The sequence below is a fragment of the Macrobrachium nipponense genome, chromosome 47 (genome assembly GCF_015104395.2).
Source record: "Macrobrachium nipponense isolate FS-2020 chromosome 47, ASM1510439v2, whole genome shotgun sequence".
Classification (NCBI taxonomy): Eukaryota; Metazoa; Arthropoda; class Malacostraca; order Decapoda; family Palaemonidae; genus Macrobrachium; species Macrobrachium nipponense.
Window position 1 is genome coordinate 12,558,678 of NC_087222.1, and position 22,950 is coordinate 12,581,627.

At 44.1% G+C, this 22,950-nt stretch overlaps 1 protein-coding gene across 1 annotated transcript in view; it reads left to right on the forward strand.

Annotated features, from left to right (window-relative positions):
- The first annotated feature begins 6,126 nt into the window (after positions 1-6,126).
- The window catches only part of LOC135204717 (zinc finger protein OZF-like), a 120,037-nt gene continuing 103,213 nt past the window's right edge, over positions 6,127-22,950 (forward strand). Inside the window, exon 1 of the mRNA XM_064234869.1 lies at positions 6,127-6,450. The gene's annotated coding sequence lies outside the window, so the exon portion shown is untranslated. The remainder of the gene's footprint in view (positions 6,451-22,950) is intronic.

Below are 22,950 nucleotides of genomic sequence, written 5' to 3' on the forward strand. Positions count from 1 at the left end.
GAGTTTCAACTGGGTTGAAACTAGTGAATGACAACATGCAAAAGGCAGCAGCATCACAAGTGTGAAGAGAGACATTGGGAAAAGGATTTAAAGAGAGACACGGAGGTTGAGTTCAGGCGGACGACAGATAGGGGAGATGACAGGCATTTCTTGAAGGAGAAGAGAGGCTAAAAAGCAAGTGAAATGTGCTACGAAGAGGAGTTGGAAGGAATGGAATCAGAACCTCAAAAGCAGATGTAAGAGTGGGTGTATTCAGGAGAAAAAGTGGCTGAGGAGTGATGGAAATTATATATATAAAGGATAAAAATGGAGAAATAAATGATGAAACAGGTGATACTAGAATGACTGAAGCACTATTTCGGAAATATTCAGAATGAAGAGAATGAAAACAAAGTAGAGGATGCTGGTAGGACAGATGAAGCAATAGTGAAGAGGTGAAATGGGTCTTTGGAGGAAAAAAAGTGTAAAAGCCACCACTGTTATGAATAACAAGCAATATTCTGGCTGACGTAAATATTTTAGGGCTGTTGCCTTGTATAATAAGGCGCCCTATGAGGTAATGTTAGACTTGCGATAATCTTACGCTAAGTCGGTTGGTATTGCACTTCCATATTCAATGGAGTGTCTTGGGGTTTGTAGATCACTTACGAAGTCGGGATTATCTTCTTGTTTATGACGACGATGTGTTAAACTCATGATGATTCGGTGATTAGGTGAGGATCTAGTAGAAACCACGAAGTACAAAAATACTTATATTCTCTGAATTTACATGGTGAAGATCAGGTATGATTGTACAAGTCTTCTAATGACGATAGCTTGATCGCTTCTGCCAATGATGATGGCTAATTCTATTCTCTCTACATGATAAAGCTTAGGTAAAGAGGTACAGGTCTTCTAATGACGATAGCTAACTCTATTCTGCCTTACTACCATCTCGGTTACCAGTCATAAAGGGAAAGGAACAGGCAGTAGCTCGAACATATGAACATACAATCAGATGACATAGTTCCATACGAACACACAATCAAATGAGACACGCTACAGATCACGTAGGCCGTTTGAATTATAGGTCGCGGTAGTTGTCTCAAGCAGGGAGCTTGGACTAGAGTTTATAAACAAATGAATGACTATAGGTGACGGCATGTTATCTTAGCCTACTTTTATTGTATACGTCATCTTTAGCGTCTCTAGTCTGATCACATTCCTGCAAGCAATCTGGTTGACCTCTTTAGTTTTAGTCTTTTATATATATGGACTAACATTCCATATTTTTATTATGTAAACACTTACAAATATATGCAAGCCTGACACTGGAAGGTACAGGACTTGAAGTGTGAGAACAGAGCTTCATAACTTTAATACCCTTATTGTTCCAAACCAAGCTGCAACCTTATTATGGAGAAGCAGACTGCTACAAGTCCAAGGGCTCCAACTGAGAAAGTAGCCCAATACGACCAAAAGAGAAATAGAGAAGTTTAAGAGCAATGAAATAACTCATGATAATTAGGAATTAAATAGTCATAAATAAGCTTTTAAGGCTTGTATTAGAAGTTACAAATATCATCTACAGAATTACTGCATAAAGTGGTCAGCGGCAACTTTTTGGAAACGTAACTTTAATGCTTTTGATATTAGATTATTAAAGCTAGATTCAGTCAAAATAATATAGATTAAATTTACCATATACAGAAAATTCTAACCATGCAACAAAAGAAGCAGTCTTGATGATGAGGCAACTACATATAGGAAAACTGCCATGAAAAGTGGAGGAGGAAAAGGAGACTATACCAAATACTCGGGAATCTTCAGAATCCATGTGGCATAGTATCAAGTCAAAAACATTTGGAAGGGTAGTACTGCAAAGGCCGAGGGAACTAAACTTTACTCTAGTGTGAAGGCAGTGGCGGCAGGCATATCTGAAGAATTTGAGATAAATCTTATTGATCACAGTCATCACAGCAAACTAAAAAGCGCTGCAGAAGGGGGATCAAGAGAGCTGCTATATACAGCATGAAAAGTAGACTCAGAGGAAGAAGTTGGAGAGAAATATTCCAAAGATAAAAGAATGGAATGGAGGACTAAAAAGAAGCAAAGGTTAAAGTCTAGTCAAGAAAGTATTAAGAGAGGGGTGAACCCCGAACTCTGTACTGATTGTAATAGTTGGTATAATAAGATACCTTAGATAACAAAACATATATGGAATAAGATTCTTTCAATATTTAAAATGCATAATGAAACCAAAAAGTAAAAGGAAAATTACAGAAAACCATTTCAGGCTGAAAATAAAACTAAATGTAAGAAATTAGTCTGCACAACCAGTCCTTTACTTGAGTAATATAATGTGGTTGGCTCTTAATCTGAAAGCTATTGCACAATATAGTACACATGTACAGTTATGATCAACCTGAACCACTATCTCAAAAACAATGTCCATTCGAACATTTTCTCTTGTTTCAAAAAAGACACTTTATACACTCACACAGAACCATATAATTAAGTGAGTGCTATTGTGAAATAACTAGAACATGATCTGCATCAAAGGGGATAAAGAAATAAAACTCCTTGGAGATAAATGCTCTTAAATATGACCGTCAATCTTGATAAAAAAAGATAATGACATTAACATTATGCAAATTATCTCACCACCTAAAATGTAACATCTGGAATATCTCCGCTCACCCTAAAAGAGTGGCTAAGATTCCAAAGGTTCTCCTGTCACGCTGAACACTGTCTAATCATGCTGAAGTTATTATTTAGACCTCAGCCTCTTATGATTACAAAGCGTGAACTTTGGCATCATTCATTAAAAATAAAAACAACAAACTTTGGCTTTGTTCAACACCCTCATTTAGAAGTCTGTAATCAGAATCTTAACACTCCTGAGGGACAAAAGTGGAATGGAATAGTATAAAGTTTAGGACGCAGGCCAAGAGCTTGGATCTATGATGGGGTCATTCAGGGATGAAAAGGAACTTGAGAGCAAAAAGGTTTTGAAGGTGTAACAGGAGGGAAGCCTCACAGTTACACTGTGAAGCAATTGTTAGGAAAGGGTGGAAAGCAAGTTCCAAGAAAGATAATAAGAATGGAGGTACAATAAAAGGAATCAAAGGTGTTGCAGCTAGAGACCAAAGGGATGCTGCAAAGAACCTTAGGTAATGCCTACAGTGCACCATGTGAGGTGCACTGACAGTACTTACCCCCTGCTGGGCTCAGGGTCAAAAAGGAAATGTCTGGAATAGAACAATGAATGAGGAGGAATGACGAAAACAGATATAGTCTTAAGATGATGAAAACTGGAAAAGCTCCTCCATGTCCATGACTATCAGGAATAGTAAAGCGTTATTTCCTAAAACCACCTTCAGAATGGCAACAACTGTCAAAATCAACAGTTGGCAGTTGCAGTTTCATGCCAGGGAAACTCATAACAGAGGCAGCAATCTCTGTACTAAACAAGCTGCAGGAGAAGTCCTATGCAAAAAAGGAGGATATCTCATCAACAAGGGAATTAAAATGGCATTTGACACAGTATCAAAACAAGAAAGTAGGCACAAAATTTTACAGGAAAGACAGTAATATTCCAATCGAATGCAAAAAGGGAGGCTCCAGAAATAAGGAACTGAAGAATAGATAAGAGAATCGAAAACCAAAGTGAATCCAAGCTTCTGGTGACAGGAGGAAAGGAAGCAAAGCCAAGGAACAAGAATGTGTCTATGCAGATGCAACAGAAGAGGAAAAGATATAAAACAACACTATGAATATAATGGAACAGATGGTGACGCAGGAATTGCAAAGGAATGTACAATACTATGATGGAGATGGTATATTATTATTATTTTGTTGAACCAGACTTAGTAGCCGAGAACCAGAAGGTGCTAAGCGCCATTTTTTTTTTAAATTGAGTTATTGCAAGTTAAAGTTAAAATATTGTAGCTCGGTAACTATAATAGGTATTAACATGGGGTTTGTTGCACTTTAAAGCTAAAGACCATAGTTTTTGTGTGTGTAAGTGTCAGATTTGTAAGTTTTTAGGAAAATACCAAAAAAATACCAAAAATACGGACGAATATAAAAAAATGATAAAAAACAATAACAATATCAATGGAAAAACATCATAAAACGGTTCTAAGTCATGTAAATAAACAGAAAACATTTCAAAATCATTAATAATGTCTATGTTTACTGGAAAATACCGGGAAAATGCCGAAAAAATTCCGAAAAAAACCAAAAATACATACGAACATAGATAATAATAATCAACAATATCAATGGAAATACATAGAAAAAAGCTCAAAATCAGTATTAATATCAAAGTTTGTAGGAAAATACCGAAAAATACCCCAAAAATACCAATACATACAAACATAAAAAATAATAAAAACCAACCACAATATTGATGTAAAAGCACCCCAAAAATAGTTCAAAATAATGTAAAAAAAAAAACATTTTTTTTACAATTTAATTTGAAATTAGCGCCAAGTTACTTCAATGGATAGTGCCATTTAGCCAGGATTCGACTATGTTGCCATCTGGCGGTCGCCTCAATAACAAATGCAGCAAAGCACGCATATTGTAGAGTATTTGTCCTCGGTATTGGCCTCGTGTTTTAGGTGATTTGTCATTCAAATAGTGTCAATTATGCCAACTTGTATGGCATATGGTTGTACCAATACTTCAAGTCGCTGGATTATGGCTCTTTTAAGGGAGAATATCATGATGTGACCAGATTTTTTTTTGTAAAAGCTGGACATTTCTACCATATAAATAAACATAACCATAGAATAAACTGGAATTTGTCACGTATAATTTATAGCAGCAACTGCCGGTACAAGAGTCAAATGATGGAATCGGCCTTAATAAAGAGAGGCAGGTAAATGAACATCTTAAAAGGAGCATGGGATTCAGATGTCATCGACAAGATTTTCATTCAACCAACGCTTAAGAAGATTAAGAAGATTAAAGGAAGATTATCAGCAGGGTTGACCTAATTGGCTTACCTGTGGATGGATCTCTTTGTATAAATACCACCTTTTCTGTAAACTTTTCCTCATTCATATACCTGAAGAGGAGACAGCAGTCTCTGAAATATAGTACTTTTCTCTCTACATTTTGGTGTTTTTATGGGCTCCTTTTATTAGATGGAATTCTGTTGTAACAGAACATTTTTACCAGTCACACACACACACACACACACACACACACACACACACACACATATATATATATATATATATATATATATATATTATATATATATATATATATATATATATATATATATATATATATATATATATATATTATATATATATATATATATATATATATATATGATTACACCCCACAACAAGTGTCACAAGGACACAGGGTCGCCTCCTGCCTCCAAGATATTTTTCATCCAATAATTATTCCATAATCATTGTCTTGTGGGGGGGGGGGGAATATTTGTAAGGATTGTTCCTTTTACCATTCTTCTATAGAGCATTCCGCGGCCTTTCTGCCGATGAATAACACATGCAATTCCATTATTTGTATGCCTTATTATCTTTAAATGTATGTTTGTAAGAAAACATAAATCTACTGTCTCAGAGTCATTTCTGCTCCCGTTGCGAGTCTGTACTACTTATCCGTCCGCACCTGTCTATGTCAACCCAGTTCGTCTGTAAATAAATCACTACGGGCTGCTTAATCTTAAACAACAACAATATAAATAAATCATCAGTACCCAGCTACCTGTCTTAATATCTGGTCCTCACGCTGTCCCTAACTAGTCGTCGAAGAAAATTCGCGACAGTACTTATCATCATTTATCTTAAAACTCTTAATTAAATAAACAAATTATCTATATTTTTTTTATTATTTCTCCAATGATTACATCTAAACCCTTTCCCTTTTTCATCAATTAGGTTTGAATCAAAACATCAAATTCAACATAAACCACGAACCAGAAGTCCTGAGGAGACGACGCCCAAAACGTAAACAAACTGCCATAACCTGAATTAATTATTTGCCTTAATAATTACCATAAAATTATCCAGTTCATTAGTAAATTATCTAAATTTTTAGTTTTTATTCCCAACGATTGCTTACAATTGTCCACCAATTAACTTATTATAAAATGAATGAAAACAAGCGAAACCACTTCTAAACCAGAATCACAAACATAAACACTGTCAAATAAAAGACGCCCAAAATGTCAACAAACTGACGCCATTGACTGCCTCAGTAGCTTAGCTGCCTAACTTCTATTCAAACGTCTTTTATCTTCTATAATAGTTGCCGTCTTAATCATCGAGACAATTCATAATTAAGCATAGTAGTTGATCAGTTGCAAATATAACTGATAAATAGTGTAATAGTGTGTGTCTAAAAGGACCGTGAGAAACAGGAATGAAGTGTGCAAGTGGTGTCTTGGGCGTAGCTCTAGAGTGTCAATCAATCAGTCATAAGTAAGTAAGTAAGTATGAGATGGACGACCTTTGCTTCGGTGAGTTATAGATGTTTATAAACTTCTAAAGTCACGTTAGGGCTCCCATGTTAGTACTCCTAGGTTACCCTTTAGACCTTAGCCTTCTGTGGGGTCTTAACCTAAGACTGTCTAAATGAAATGAATTACTGTGTTTTATGATGATATCTCAAAGATTCACTCAAAGGCTAATGTTAAGATTAGGCTATACCTAAGTTTCTGTAGGATCTCATTACTGTAGGCTACAGGATGCCTGTATCCTGTATCCTGGCCTACTTTATGCTGAGAGTGTCTGGTTCAGTGATACTGTATGATTTATTAATGATTTCACGGAAAGTTTAGGTACGGCAATTTAATCTATAACCCTATAGCCCTATGTCCTAGTTTACTTTTTCAATTGGTTAAAAGACGAGAGTAGAGGAGAATTTATGCTACAAAATGACTGGTGTAAATTGTGGCTTTCTCCAGTTTTTTGTCATTTCTTTTTACAGGTATTCTCAAAAAACCCATCGATTCTTGGGAAAATGACATCTCGAATGTAGCCTAACCTACACGGGTAATCAGTACCGTCCATACTGGGGGAAACACTGCAGTGGAAGCCATCGTCATCACGTGGCTCAGCCTTTTTCACTCGATATTTAATTGGTGAAACAAGAATACAATTACATCTTTAAGCATACCATTCAAAAGATTGAAGTTGCGTCAACATAATGTGAAATATGAAAGCACCATACAAACTAAAATAAGCACGTGAAGTCTTCGTGAAATATGTTTACAAGGCAGTTTTGAAATCCAATATGGCGGCAACCGCATGACGTGCCGTTTGTAACCACAGCCAAGCCACCATCTTTCCCAGCCTTACCCAGCACTCCCCTTTTTTTATTTGAACAATGTTAGCATATATATGTAACGTTTATTGATCTTACTCAAGATTGCAGTTGTAATCATCACAATAAAACAACATTTTGTTGCCTATATCAGTGAAAGTATGAAACTTTTTATTCCCGGGGTCATGGTTTGAACTGAAATTCATTTTTACTTTGTAATTGGTGATTTTATCCTTACTACCATCACAATGAAACTCCACAAGGCTTATTTGATTGTAATTATACATGTTTTAGTCTTAATTCACTCCAAATTGCACTTGAACTACATTGCTGTTCTTGGTTCCTAAGCGCTCACTCCACAAACATAGTTACGGGCAGCGCAAGAGTACACGATTTATGAGGTGCAAAGCTTTATTCCCTTAATTGTTTACTTTACTCATTATTTAGTTTAACTTTACTTTGTTATTTCAAAATGTTATTTAATTCATGTCTATTATCCCTTTTTTGCAACCAAATTAACCCCGAAAAATTACAGATATTTCTGAAGTACATACAAGCAGATGACATCGAAATGACTCATCGTTGCCAATCTAGTGGAGCTTCGAATACGCTGATGCATTTACAAATGTTTCCATAAATTCTAGTTGTCATAGTATTGCAATAATGATAAAATTGCTCTAATATGTATATATACTACAAATAGATACGCTAATGTAATTTATTTCCCTGGTTTTGTGTAAGTCTTCCCCAGTTTGGAGGGTAAACACATATCAATTGGCAACACTGATAAACAATTGAAGAGTGTGAAGAATGCCGTCGGTACTATTCACAAGCAAAACTATTGATATTTGAGTCAAGAATTTGTTACTTTTTCAACATCGAATATTTTCAAATAATAATCATGAATATGTAAAAATATTTATGCAATTCATGACCTTCTACTGACATTTCACTATTTATTTAAATAATTATCTAGTGTACACTTCTTCTTCTTCTACCAAAAATTGTAGTTTCCTTAAAAAAAGTAGTGGTTGGAAGACATTCTTTATGATTTGTTCCGACACGAATACAAACCCTCGGTCCTTTAACAATAGGAAGTAGCTAGCGGCAGCTGGAACGGTCGTAAGCTTCGAACAAGGGGAGAACGGTAGTTAACTGCTTGTCCGACAGTGTGCGCGCCGCGCGCCTGAGAGGTGAAGAATCACTTTGCTTTGGCCGCGGGTGTGAAGGACGCGATCGTCATCGCTCTCTGCCCGCTTCATCATCAGTATGCTTTGTTTTTATATGTGTTTTCTAATAACGGTTTGTTTGAGTTGAAAATGAAACTGTAAGTGCTCTGTTTTCATTTTCATTACTTAATTAGGGGTCAAGATGGAGCTATCGCCGTAGATGAGGCGGTTTCCGTTCTTTTCATGAAATTGATACCCTTGAATTATGTCTTGGTGCCGAGGGCGGGAGCGCGCTCGCACAGAGTCATGTATTTTGGGCGAAAGTGTGTAATTAAAATGTAAGTACTCCTTTCATTATATTTTTGCCCTGTGCATTCGTTGCCGAGAGCGTGAAGGCGCTCGGCACAAGCCTCTTTTTTTTGTATAATAGATGCAATGGAAGTGGAATCTCAATTGCAGTATTCTTTTTCATTATCATTTATTATTTAATTGCATCAATTTTCATTTTGGATCAATTTCCGCTCTTACCCGGGAATTGATCCTTCCCATTTTCATATACTTTTTATGATAGCATTATATTTTTGGATCAAGTTCCCCTCTTACCCGGGATTTGATCCTTCTCCTGTTAATTTTGTGTGAAAGTGAAATCGCAAGTGCGGTATTCTTTTTCATTTTCATATATTATTATATTGCATCATTTTCATTTTGGATCAAGGTTCCGCTCTTTCCCGTGATTGATCCTTCCCCTTTATGTTGTGTGAAAGTGAATCGCAAGTGCAGTATCCTGTTTCATTTTCACATTATTGTCACGGCTGTGGGGGAAGCGAAGGTCTGCCAGGAAGTCGTCGGAAAGCTCTCCGATTCTTCGTCTTCTTTCCTGCCCCCCGCTCAGCCCCTTCGTTGACTCCTTCCCCTTCGGGGGTGGGGGTAGGGGTGGTTTCCGGGTCCTTCTCCTTGCCGTGGAGGAGGGCGCTCGGTGCCCCGTCATAATTTTGTATTTGGGGTCTTCCGTGCATTCGGGGTGGGGCATGTATCCCCCCCCGTACGTGAGGGAACCCCTTTCATTAATCTGTCTGTGCTACCGCAGGTTCTACATCCGTGGGAGACGACCTTGGACAGGTGTGGGCCGCTAGGGAGACAGGGCGTGCCTAGCATCCAGGGGCTGCTTCAATGTCTGACGGGGTCTGGGGCGGTGACTCATGGAGCGGTTACCACTACCACCACCACGATCTTGAACCTCGCTGCCGCTTCCCCCCCTTCTGGTGTAGAATCCTCACACTGTGTCGGTGACGCCATCTACCGCTGTTTCAAGGGCGGCCGTCGCCGCCGTACCGAGGGGGGGGGGGGGGGGGGGGGGCGGGGGGTATGCCGCCGCCACCTGGGTTCTTCGTGTTCTTCCCCAGACTTCGTGCACCTAAGAGCTCGCCCCTGGACCCCGCCGCCAGTACCCAGGTTCCCCGCTGGCTGCCGACGATTCTACGAGGCGATGGCTGGGCCGGCCGTAACCGTAGCCTGCTGTACCTGCCGTACCTGCCGCTAAGTGGTTCCCACTGCTAGCTTGGCTGTCCCTTCTGCTCCAGAGCTGGTTGCTGTACGGCCGCCATCCTGCTGTTACTGCCCCTGTCCACGCTGGTCCTGCCCCTGTCCACGCTGGTCCTGACGCGGTGCGTCTTCCCCAGTCCCAGGTCCTTCCGAACAGGTGCAGTCGGGCCGTGTTGCTTCGGCTCCGGCCTGGATGGAGGACCTGACGACTGTCCTGGCGTGAGCTGACGAGGAAGAGGAAGAAGAGGAGGAAGGTGTCGTCTTCTTCTTCATCGTCTGCTGCTGCCTCTTCCCCTTCGACTTCTAAGGCCCCACAAGCCGAAGAGGAGAAGGCTGCATCCCCCCCCCCCCCCCCAAGAAGTCTCCTTCGGGAACTTCTAAGGGCCCGTCACCGTCCTTCTGCTGGTCCTCCTGCTCCTTCGGGAGCGGGGCCCGTCTCCCCTTCCGCAAGGAAGAGAGGCGGGGACCAGAGGAGTACCGGTTACCACTGGTACTTCCTCGCCTGGTACCAGCGGCGATGCCGCTACGCCAGGTTCTGGCTTGGTCTCTCGTTGCGAGAGATTCCGAGTGTACGCTCTCCCTCGGGAGACCGTGCAGCCAAAGTTTCGGCGCCAGAGTTCGCTCGGCACCAAGACCGCGGCACGGAGCAGAAGGCTGGTGAGGAGCCGCTCAGGTGACTCTCCGCCAGGCCAGCGGCCGCTCTCGCAGCGACCAGCTGGTAACCCGGGTTCCCCCCTAAGAAGGCTCCTTCGGGAACTTCTAAGGGCCCGTCTCACTCTAGTGGGACGGGGGGGGTCCTACTGCTGGTCCTCCTGCTCTTTCGAGAACAGGGACCGTCTCTTCTTCCACAAGGAAGAAGAAGACGGGGACCAGGGGAGTATCGGCTACCACTGATACTTCCTCGCTTGGCGTTAGCGGCGCTGCCAGCTACGCCGCAGGTACCGGCTCGGTCCTTCGTTCGCGAGAGTTCCCGAGTGTACGGGTCTCCGCGGGAGACCGTGCAGCCAAAGTTCTGGCGCCAGAGCTCGCTCGGTGCCAGGACCGCGGCACGGAGCAGTAGGTTGGTGAGAGCCGCTCAGTTGACTCTCGCCAGACCAGCGGCCGCTCTCGCAGTTACCAGCTGATAGCCCGGGTAGATGTGACGGTCTCTGACCGGCCACAGGCTGATGCTGGGAAGAGGTCCCCACCCCCCGATCGTTGGCACCAGAGGACAGTTTTGGCTCTCCTGTCAGGTGTCGATCAGCCCCACCCAGACGACGTTCACAGTGGTGGCAGATGCTTACCTACAGTATGAGTTCGTAACCCTCCTCGGGCGGGGAAGGGGGGGGGTGGGGGGGGGGGGGGGGCAGGAAGGCCATCGCCGCAAGGTGGGATGGCTGTTCCTACTCTCGTCTCCAACTGCTAGTTCCGCTGGAAAGGTGAGCAATATCCATTTCCTCCCCCATTCCCTCTCTCCTTACGGCTACGAGGGATAGGGGTAAGATCCTACAGAGACTTCTCTGTAGGATCCCATGATTGGGGACTGCGCTACCGGGGGGACCTTTGGGTCCTACCTGACGTAACCCCGGTGGTGGAGGAGGGGGGGACCCCTGCACCATCTCTCCAGTTCTATTTCCTTTTACGGGAAATCGAGGAGGACCACCAAGAACCGTATTTCGTTTAACGAATCCGGTGGTGGGGGTTTCGCTGGGTGCTTAGAATTCTGCGGAATTTCTAGCACACATAGGCGAGACCACTGTCCAAAGGGAGTTAGACGAGTATTCCCGATAATTGTTACCGAAGAAGACTGCCGCCGAAGGAAGATATCTCACAGTAGGCGGCCAACCCTGGAATAGAGAGAACGGACAGGAACATCCAGTTTGGCTTGAACTATCGTCTTCGGTATTCTGTTCACCATTGAAGCTTTCCTTCGGGGAAGACTTCTCCTTCACTCTCTTTGTTAGAGATCGAAGGTGGTCAATCTCCAATCCTTATCTTGTTTTCTTGAAGGAAAAGAATTTAGGATGGAGATCGTTGCTCAGAATCCTACAAATATACTACGTATATTAACCTCGCGACATGATTCTGCTAAGCAGTTGAATTGTCCGAGGGGTAGGCGCATATCCTAGTTACTCTACGGATTGCGACTTAGACGAGGAGTATTCTAATTGAACTGCAACTTGGGGTTGCCTGCAACCTCCCAGGAGTTTCCAGTTTCAATTTTATATACTTATGGTTTTGTCACGACAACACCATTTCAGCTTTTGTATTTACCGAAATTCGTTTCGCCTAAATATAATTGCTCGAGCATATCTTTTTATGCTCGGTGGTTCTAGCCGAACGCATTCCTTTGTGGAATGGATTACCTGGCAACTCAGGATGACGAGTCAGCGACAGCTACTGCGTATTGAATTGCCCGAGGCAACTCAGTACCAGCTGCCACTTCGAGATGCACGGTTGGTTATGTCTTTCTCCCCTGCTTTGATTGAATACCAACCATATCTCTGCCCAACAATCACGGACTTAAGTCTCTGATTAACGGGGACTCTCGCATACTTGAATGACCATCTACTGCCGTGACGCTCGAAGTCATCGCCTTCAGTATTGCGAGAATTTACAACAGAGATATCTCTTCGACTTTCATCTTTCTGTTTACCGCACGGTAACAGAATTCTGTAATAGTCTCTTGCTGCATCGCACTGTGATAATGCGAATGATTTTTGCGGAATCTGAGTTTGTCCTCAAAATATCTCGTAATTGTTCATTGTTCACCCCGGATTAGCAGATGTAAAGACATCGCCTACTCCCAGACCTGCCAGCTCTACTTCCAAACGTTCAGCCCATGAGAAGCAGTTCTTCAGGCAGTACTCCCCTGTGTTTTCATTACTGAAGAACGCCCCGCTTTCATTGCAACTATGACTTCTCACCGGACAGCAATGAAATAGCGGTTAGCGTTTTCAGTCATTTGTAAGCACAGGTTCAGAATCTTGAGATTCCTTCTATCGATTCAGCTGGAAGACGTAGGTTGCATTCATTGTCTACCTTCGTCTTCTACGGCACAGTGTTGTTTCTCCTTAGCTGAGATTCAACTACTATGAGAGTGTCTTGCCTTCAGGGACCTAGGTCTCTAGAAGGCAAATGACTTTCGCCTTTTGAACTTATGCCTTAAGAGAATCATCACCTCGCCGTCCGGCATTGGTGACAAACAAACACATTATTTGTTTGGTCTCTCGGCATAACCCTTTAAAAGGCGAAGGTCACGTGACTTACTCGGATGCTTGGACAACTTGCCTCACTTCCGATACCGAACCAGTCAGTCGGCAGCTGTCAGAGCGCCCGAGTCAGTTACGAACTACGCTGTGGATTTAGTTCGGTTGTTACAGAGCAATCATTACTTCGTCTTAATAGCTTGTCACAGTACCCATACCATCGACACCCACCATGGAGTGTCGGTGTCCTATCCACTACCGAGAACTTCGCTGCATGGGGATAGGAGGATGCGAGACTCTTCGTTGCAGACAGACAGACCAGTATGGGTACTGGACATCACCAAAGTCGAGAAGAGGGATAGGTCATGCGACTATTCCCTTCTTTTCCTCTGAGGGAACTGCATGACTTTTCCTGCGAAGTCAAGCATCAAGGGGATGGGGATCCGTGACGCTCAATTTCGTAACGAACTTCGTAGCGAAGACTCAGAACCCTTCGGTCCCTGATGATCGGTTCGAGTCCTTCACAATCCCCTCCCTAATGGACTTCACCGCCTTCGATGCAAAGGAGATGCTGCTTTGTCCACAAGAACTTCTCTGTGGCGCAGGTACTGAAGGCAGGGGTCTGGACCGTCTGGTCCAACCAGACCACATGCACCTCCTTCTACTTTCGGGATATTGCTCACAGGTTCTTGGATCTTTTTCCTTGGGACCTGTGATGGCTGCTCAACACGTTGTGTAGCAAACTCAGACCCTCGCAGGCTGAACAGCATCGAGTCCTGGTGTGACTGTAAGAATGGATGAGTGAATGAGAGTGTGACTGGTCCTCTTCCCATCTTTTTCTTCCCCTCTACCGTGTGGGAGAGGGACATGGTCGTCACCCTGTGGATAAGGACGAGATGCAGGTGAGCTACTCAACAGAGCCTCATCCTATCCCTTTCACTAGGGATAGGAGCTTATATCCACCACTTCCTCCAACAAGGGGGAGGAAGTGGATGCCAGCTTGAGACAAACCCATTCTTTATGTTGCCTCTTGCAAACAGGAACAAGTTCTTGCTTGCTGGTACGAAGAGATACGCTTGCCTCTCTCTTAGTACTTGGCCCAGAGGTCTGACCATTGATCCTGCGGTGCACACCCCGATCAATCGGACAGAGGCTTGGATCCCTCCCTCGCTCTTATGACCAGGGAGGCATTCCAAGGTTGGACGAACACCAGTCTGTTCACCAAAAAGACTCAGACTCCTCCCACCAAGAAGTGAGTCTTCCTATTGTTAAAGGACCGAGGGTTTGTATTCGTGTCGGAACAAATGGCAATTTGTCAAAAATTGCATTTTTCCTAACTATACAAACCTGAGGTCCTTTACATATAGTCCCACCTCATGCCACCCCTCACTCTGCATTTTTTTGCATGGGCCTAAAGCAAAAGTGATTCTTCACCTCTCAGGCGCGCGGCGCGCTCAGTCGGACAAGCAGTTAACAACCGTTCTCCCCTTGTTCGAAGCTTACGACCGTTCCAGCTGCCGCTAGCTACTTCCTATTGTTAAAGGACCTCAAGTTTGTATAGTTAAGAAAAATGCAATTTTCGACAAATTGCCATTTTTGTGAAGAAAGTGCCCCAGAATCTGTGGGTACGAGTGGTGTGCGGATTTAGCACATGGAATGGGAAGTTTATTGACACAAGCGACTCCGCAACCATCGAGATGGCCTCAATCTTCTAAATATTCCGAGTTGTAAGTAAAAATTTCGAAAGTGTCATGGAGGTAGTGTGCACTGTGTATGGCCAGACTTTTCATTACCCTCTGTTTAATCTTAAAATATGGCCTTAATTTCTAACTTTGGAGAAAATACTTACTTCGAAAGGAGAGTAGAGGTATTGAGCTCCTCCTCTCACCACCAACAACTCATGACTGATGACCATCTCCGGTGTCAGGACGTGTTAAAGTACTTTTTTTGGAGGGTGGTTTGAAACGCGGTAGTCAGTGGTTCGGCTAGTCCAGTCAGTTGTTTACCCTATATGGTAGCCTAGCCTACACTACACAGTATACTCTATACATATGTGGTATACTTCTCTACGTTCAATGCAGATTGACTTAATGATAATTCAGTGCAAAGAGAAATTGAATAACATTAACAAGAGTTTGCCTAGCATATACTATGGTATATTGTACAGTAGTACCTCGAGATATGAAAGGCTCTACTTACGAAAAACTCGAGATACGAAAGCCAATGCGAAAAAATTTTACTGCTCTACATACGAAAAAAAAGTTTCAAGATACGGAAGGTTGTTGCTGTAAAGTCCCGAGATTCGCCCGGACCACCGAGAACAATTTTAAAACTCCCGAGCCGCCAACTGAGTAAACTCGCCACCATCCTCCCGCTCTCCCTTTGGTTCCTGATGCTAGTCACCCCATAAGGTCCTGCTCTCCTATTGGTCAGCATCTACCCCTTGTGCTTTAAGTATTCTATTGGTAAAAGGATGCTGTAAATTGAAAAACTTATTCATGCAATACATTTAATAAAAAAAAAACATTAGGTAAAGATAGAATAAAGAATAGAAATGAATGGTTATTATACTGTTTGGTAGTTTCAGTAGTTGAAGAGAGATAATGAAAATTTATGGCTTACTGTGTAAAGTGATTGCTTGTCGATCGTTCGATACTCGTAAGTGCTGGATGTAAACAGACGTTTGGAAGCTTTTTTTTGTTTGTTTATTATAGTTAATAATTTTTGAAATGAGTACATGCAATACATTTAATAAAAAAATTGTGAATTAGATATCATAAAATATAAAATAAATCAGACTGCCAACAAATACGATTTTTTTTAGAATTCTTCTTATGTTTTTATTTTATTACGTTACGTATACGTATGTTTACCTTATAGCTGTCAGTAACTCAGTATCCTCCATAGGTAAGATAGAATAAAGAATAGAAATGAATGGTTATTATGCTGTTTGGTAGTTTCATTAGTTGAAGAGAGATACTAATGACAATTTATGGCTTATTGTGTGCTAGGAAAAATGATTGCTTGGCGCTCGTTCGATACTCGTAAGACGGGTAAGAGCTGAATGTAAACAATCGATTGGAAGGTTTGTTTTTTGTTTGTTTGTGTATTATAGTTAATGATTAATTAATAATTATTTGAAATGAGTACATACTGATTATTTATACATTTTATTGGCATATTCTAAGCTTTTAGCTTTTAGGTTTAGATGTCAGAATCATAGACTAGGCTACAGTAGTAACCGCTAACATAGGCTAGGCTTATTGCTAAGGGACATATGCTAAAGTCCTAATAAAATGGGGTTGAACATTACATGCAGTTGAATATTACTCAAGTATGTACAGTATTTTGCCTTTTTGGAGTCATATTTCTTCCGTTTTTGGAGGGCTTGGAACGGGTTAGCCATTTTACATGTAAAATGTGTTCCAAGATACGAAAAACTCATGATACGAAGGCCGCCTCGGAACGGATTAATTTCGTATCTCGAGGTACAGTTGAACACAGGTTTCCCTGGTACACCGTCTTGCGAGACTTCGAAAAATTACATGGTAACAGTGTTTACTGAGGGAGATGGGGGGGGGAACCCCTTCTCTGCTAATAAGAGTTCCACCAATAAGTTCTGGAGTTCGTTTGGTGGGCGGAGTTATTAGGAATGGTTGGAGAAAGACACACACACACACACGGAGTAAAAAAAATCTGAGCAGTTTATATCGTTGTAATGAAGATTGTTGTCTCACTTGTAATATAAGTATGTTTATTAAGGTTCCATTTAACTTTCGGCCAAGACGTTATCTTACAACCGTGTCTATTATTATATATCGGTCATATTCATTACACAATACTTAAAATTTATCAACATTTTAAAGTTATATTGGTATTGCCGAAAATCACGAACATCATAACAGGATATTTTAACCTTATCACGTAAGCCAAGTTTACAGTATTGGTTGCAGTGCGTTTCCTCTCTCTCTCTCTCTCTCTCTCTCTCTCTCTCTCTCTCTCTCATCTCTCTCTCCTCTCTTCTCTCTCTCTCTTATACTAGCTAACTTATATATCTCTCCTCTCTCAGCTATACTAGCTAACTTAGTGATTAGAAAAAACCCCTGCGCTCAATATGCAGTTTCTTTTGATATGTCATTAGTATATTCAGGAGAGGATCAGTGACCCAATAATATCGAAGATTGCCCTTCCTGACAATACCCATAATCATAACCAAAGCAAAGAAATTTCTCATCTCTGATACTGTAATGTCATAAACTCTTGTTCGCTTGATATATTACCCCATTTCATAACATGAAATTAACGATTGGATCTCTACAGTCAGTTCCATTATAGAATTATTAAAAATAGAATAAAAAACTTTATTCCTGATATACTATCATCAAAATCGAAGGTGTGCGGCAAAAAATTATCGCCACTAATCCTTTGTCACACAGGATTAGCTGGTTTGACGTTTCTGACAACCTCCTAGGCCACCCTTACCTCCCCTCCACCGCGCAGTTCATACAAATGGAAGACGAGCAGTGCAAACGGCCAGCAAGACCTCTAATAAGGCACTAAGTAGTACAGAACCAATATCAATACAATAAGCTATGAAGGCGCACAAAATTAAAAACTTAAGAACGTCACATGACGTAAACAACATGTGTGGGACGACTTCTGCAACACGTTATATGACGTAGTTGACATTTTAAGGGTTAACTGTTGTTTTTTCTAAAATTATGTATGCACTGATATATATAGACTATATATTTCGTTGACCTCAGGTGATAGGTGAAGTCATTTGGGCTTTCCTTATAGTGGGTGACATAAAAAGAGTATCATCTACTGAATTGACAGTTACCTTTTAAAATGTCCCACAGAGCATATGACCCCTATACTCAGAAACGTCAACGACGGCCAAAAAATATGCCACATTTTTACTCTTGTTCATATAACTTGAGTTTGTTCCGACACGGCATACAAACCTTCGGTCCTTTTACAATAGGAAGGTACTAGTGGCAGCTGGATAGGTCGTAAGCTTTCGAACAAGGGGTTCGGTAGTTAACTGCTTGTCCGACAGGCGCGCGCACGCGACTGGGAGGTAAACAAACCACTTTTGCTTTCGGCCTGCTGGCGTGTAGACGTGTATCATCGCTCTCTGCCCGCTTCATCGTCGTTGCTTTCGCATGGTTGTGTTTTTCTTTTTCTATTTATCTAGTGAAACTGAATTGTAAGTACAATCATTTCATATTTATTTCCATTGAATTCAATTGTGAATTAAAGGATCTTGGTTTCTCCACGCCCTCCGATTACCCGAGTGCCGGGACTGAAGGGCGTAAGTGCAGGAATTCATTTTTCCCAGAAATGATCCTCGTATTGTGTATGCTCGGTGCCGAGGGCGGGAGAGCGCTCGCTCCGAGCTTATATTTGTTGGAAATGTGTAGATGAAAAATCGTAAGTAAGTGCCCAAGTCATTTATATTTTTTTGAACCTGTATGCTCGTTGCCGAGCGAATGCGCTCGGCACGAAAACTTATTCTGTATGGAAGTGGAATCGCAAGTACAGTATTCCTTTTCATTTTCATATATTTATTTTTGATTGTAGCATACTCATTTTGGATCAGTTTCCGCTCTTACCCGGAAATTGATCCTTTCCCTTTTTATTTGAATGAAGTGAGATCGCAAGTGCAGTTCTTTTTCATTTTCATATTTTGTTAGCGAGATTTGCATTATTTACTTGGATCAATGTTTCCGCTATTTATTCCCGGGAATTGATCCTTCCCCCTTCCCCTTTTTATTTTGTATGAAGTGAAAATCGCAAGCGCAGTATTCTTTTCTTTTTCATTTTTCATATATTTTTTGATTGCATCAATTCATTATGGATCAAGGTTTCCGTTCATAAATCGTGGAATGGATCCCCCTTTACCCTATGCTCGGTACCGAGGGCGCAAATGCGCTCGCTCCGAGCCCTTATTCATTGTGAAGTGAATCGTAATGCAAGATTCTTTTTCATGTTATTCCTTTTATTATTGATTGCATCAATATCTATTTTGGTTCAAGTTCCGCTCAGTCAGGGAATTGATCCTTATGCCCTTGCATTCGGTGCCAAGGGCACGATTGCTCTCGGGCTCTTATTATTATTGTTGGGTACATGGGTGCTGTGCGGGGGTGGGGAACGAGAATCCCCCCCCACCCGCTCAGCTCCCACAGATGGCCCTTCCCCTTCGGGGGGAGGTTATCTGGGTTCTTCTCCTCGCCCGATCCGTCGAGCGCGGGGGAGGGCGCTCGGTGCCCGATGTACAATTGTATTCGGGGTCTTCCGCTCGTTCGGTGTGGGGCTCACCCCCCGCGCGAGGGGACTTCACTAATCACTACTACTGTTATTTCCGCAGGTGGCTTATTGCCACGAGGGTGGACCTTGGTGAGGTATGGGCGTCCTTCGATTTTCAGGGCGTGCCTAGTGTCCAGGGGCGGCGGTTCTATGTCTGGGCCTGCTGCGGTCACCCATGGAGTGGTGACCACGACAACGATATCGACTCCAGGTGACGACGTCCCTCCTCACCTGGTGTACTCGCCTCACGTGGTAACAGTCTTGCCTACAGCCGCTGTGAAGTGCCGTTCGCCGTACCGAGAGGGGGGTGTGCCGCCGCCGCTCGTGGTTGCCGCGCTGCCGCGACCACACTTCCGCTGCCCTAGAGCTCGCCCCTGGACCTGCCGCCGGTACCAGGATGTTGCTGGCTGCTGCTTCACCCTCCTGTTTTCCGGTGCTGCCTGCCGTACCTGCCGATTCTGTGCTGACTGTCCATGCAGTTGCTGCGCTGGCGTGCCCTGCCGTTGCTGCACTGGCTGTCCCTGCCGATGCTGTGCTGGCTGTGCCTGCTGTTCCTGAGATGCCCATACCTGCTGACGTCGTCCCTGTTCGTGGTGGTACTACCCCAGACTTTGGTCTGTCTGTACAGGTGCGTCCGGGCCCTGTGGCTTCGGCTACAGCAGCCCCGGCTCCGCCCTGGATGGCAGATCTTACGTCTGTCCTGAGGAAGCTGACGAAGAGGAGGAGGAACGTCGCCTTCATCTTCTTCATCGTCGTCGGCTGCCGCCTCTTCCCCTTTGACTTCTAAGGCTTCACTGCCGAGGAAGAAGAAGGTTGCCTCCTCCCTCCTGAGAAGTCTCCCTCGGGAGCTTCTCGGGACCCGTCTCACCTCGGTGGGACGGGATGGTTCCTTCGCTGGTCCTCCTGCTCCTTCGGGAGCGGGCCCGTCTCTTCTTCCGCAAGGAAAAAGACTACGGGGACCAGAGGGGTACCGGCTAACACTGGTACTTCCTCGCCTGGTGTCAGTGGTTCTGCCACTGCATCAGGGTCTGTCTCGGCCTCTCGTTCGCGGGAGGTACCGAGTGTACGGTCGCCTACCAGCGACCGTGCAGCCAGGAACCAGACCTCTGAGCCCGCTCAGCGTCAGGTTCATGGAATGGAGCGGAAGACTGGTGACAGCCGCTCACGCGACTCTCACCAGACCAGCTCTCGCTCTCGCGGTGACCAGCTGGCTACCCGGAATGACGTGACGGTCCACAACCGGCCACGGGCTGAGGCTGGGAAGAGGTCCCCCCGTTCGCCGGTGCCAGCCACGGCTGGACCCAGCGACCTGACATGCCGTGAGGACAAGCACCGGTCTCACTGTGACAGTGGAGCCTGCAGGTCGCCTGACCGTCACTCTCACAGAGAGCGATCGGGTACGGCAACCAGCACCAGCTCTTCTGGACACTCGAGATCTGGGGCCGCTGTGCTCAGTCCAGCCGTTCTCCACAGCGAGACGGTTCGACCAGGCCTGCAGCTCGATCGCCACCGTGGGTTGACGATTGCCTGCAGCCCTCCAAGCCTGCTGATTCTGCCAGCGAGCGAGGAGGGAGCGTCAGGTCTGCCTCTCCCGTACCTTCAACCTCCTCGGGTTACACCGGGAGGAGCGAGGTATTGAGGAGTGATCGTGAGGGGTGCGCCCCTCATGATCCCACCACGACGCCCTACGTGCCAGGCACGGTCTTGGACCGGCCAGGACGTATGCGCAAGTAGATGGGAGAAGACCGAGAGGGCTGTCGCTGTTCCCCCTTCTTAGGAGGAAGGTTCTCGGAATATGCTCTGTTCGAAGGGGGGCTTAACGGTCCTACTCTGCAAGATGCTGTGACTTCCGAGATCCAGAGGAAACTTTGCCGAAGTTATGGCGCTGATTCGTCAGCACAACAACCTCGGGGAAGGATCGCCGCTCCCACCAGCAGAGCCACGTCTCGGCTCGAGTCGTTTTGGGGCCCGAGAGGGAACCCAAATCGACGGTGGGTCTGCCGCGATCGGAGCTTGCCGACTGTGTTGAACCAGGTAGTCTCTCGTCTCCGGACAAGAAGGCTCTCTCAGTTCTGGCCGGTCGAACAAGCTACTTCACCTCCTCTACTGCGACAGAGGCATTTCTACGTGTCTTCGGACACCGTATTTGAATACCCCTTCGGTCCTCCTGAGAGGTTTCGACCTCGACAAGGACTGGAATGAGTCGGAGGACGGTATCGGCTCTCTCCTGTCAGGTGTCGATCAGCCCCACCCAGACGACGTTCACAGTGGCGGCAGACCCTTACCTACAGTATGAGTTCGTAACCCTCCTCGGGAAAACGTTTTCTTTTCTCCTGACGATACGTTTCCCAGGCTCTGAGAGGCCATCGCCGTAAGGCGATGGCTCCTCCTTTTCTTCTCCAACTGCTAGTTCTGTTGGGAAGGCGAGCCAGTATCCAATTCCTCCCCCATTCCCTCTCTCCTTACGGCTACGAGGGAAAGGGGAGGGATCCTACAGAGATTTCTCTGTAAGATCCCACGTTAGGGGCTGCACTACCGGGGGGACCTTCGGGTCCTACCTGACGTAAGCCCCGGTCGTTGAGGAGGGATCCTGCCCCTTTCTCGATTTCTACGGGAATCGAGAGGACCACCAGCCGATATCGTTTGACGAATTCGGTGGGGGTTTCACAGAGTGCTTAGAATTCTACGGAATTTCTAGCGCACTCAGAGTGTTCGAGTTTTTTACGATCTCCAAACACTTAGGCGAGACCACGGTCCAAAGTGAGCGAGAATCCCGATAATTGTTACACGATAATCGGGAACCTCGCTTATGCTCGAATTCCTGTAATTTCTAGCATTTGGAAGAAGACTGCTGCTGAAGAAGAGTATCTCCACAGTAGGCGATTAACCTGGAATAGAGAAGAACGGACAGGAACTTCCAGTTTGGCTTGAACTTTCGTCTTCGGTATTCTGTTCACCATTGAAGCTCTCCTTTGGGAAAGACTTCTCCTTCACTCTCTTGACTAGAGAACGAAGGCGTCGATCTCCAATCCTTATTCTCATTCCTCGAGGGGAAAAGAATTTAGATGGAGGTCGTGGTACAGAACCTACAAGTATACTACGTATATTACCCTCGCGACATGATTCTTTTAACAGTTGAATTGTCCGGGGGGTAGGCGCATACCGTAGTTAACTCTACGGTTTGTGACCGAGACGAATTGTTATCTTAATTGAACTGCAACTCGGGGTTGCCTGCAACCTCCCAGCAGTTATCAGTTTCGATTTAGATACTTGGTATTGTCACGACAACACCAAATCAGCTTTTGTATTTACCGAAATCCGTTTCGTTTAAATATAATTGCTCGAGCGTATTCTTTATGCTCGATGGTTCTAGCCGAACGCATTCCTTCGTGGAAGGGATTAACTGGCAACTCAGGATGACGAGTCACCGAGAGCTACTGCGTATTGAA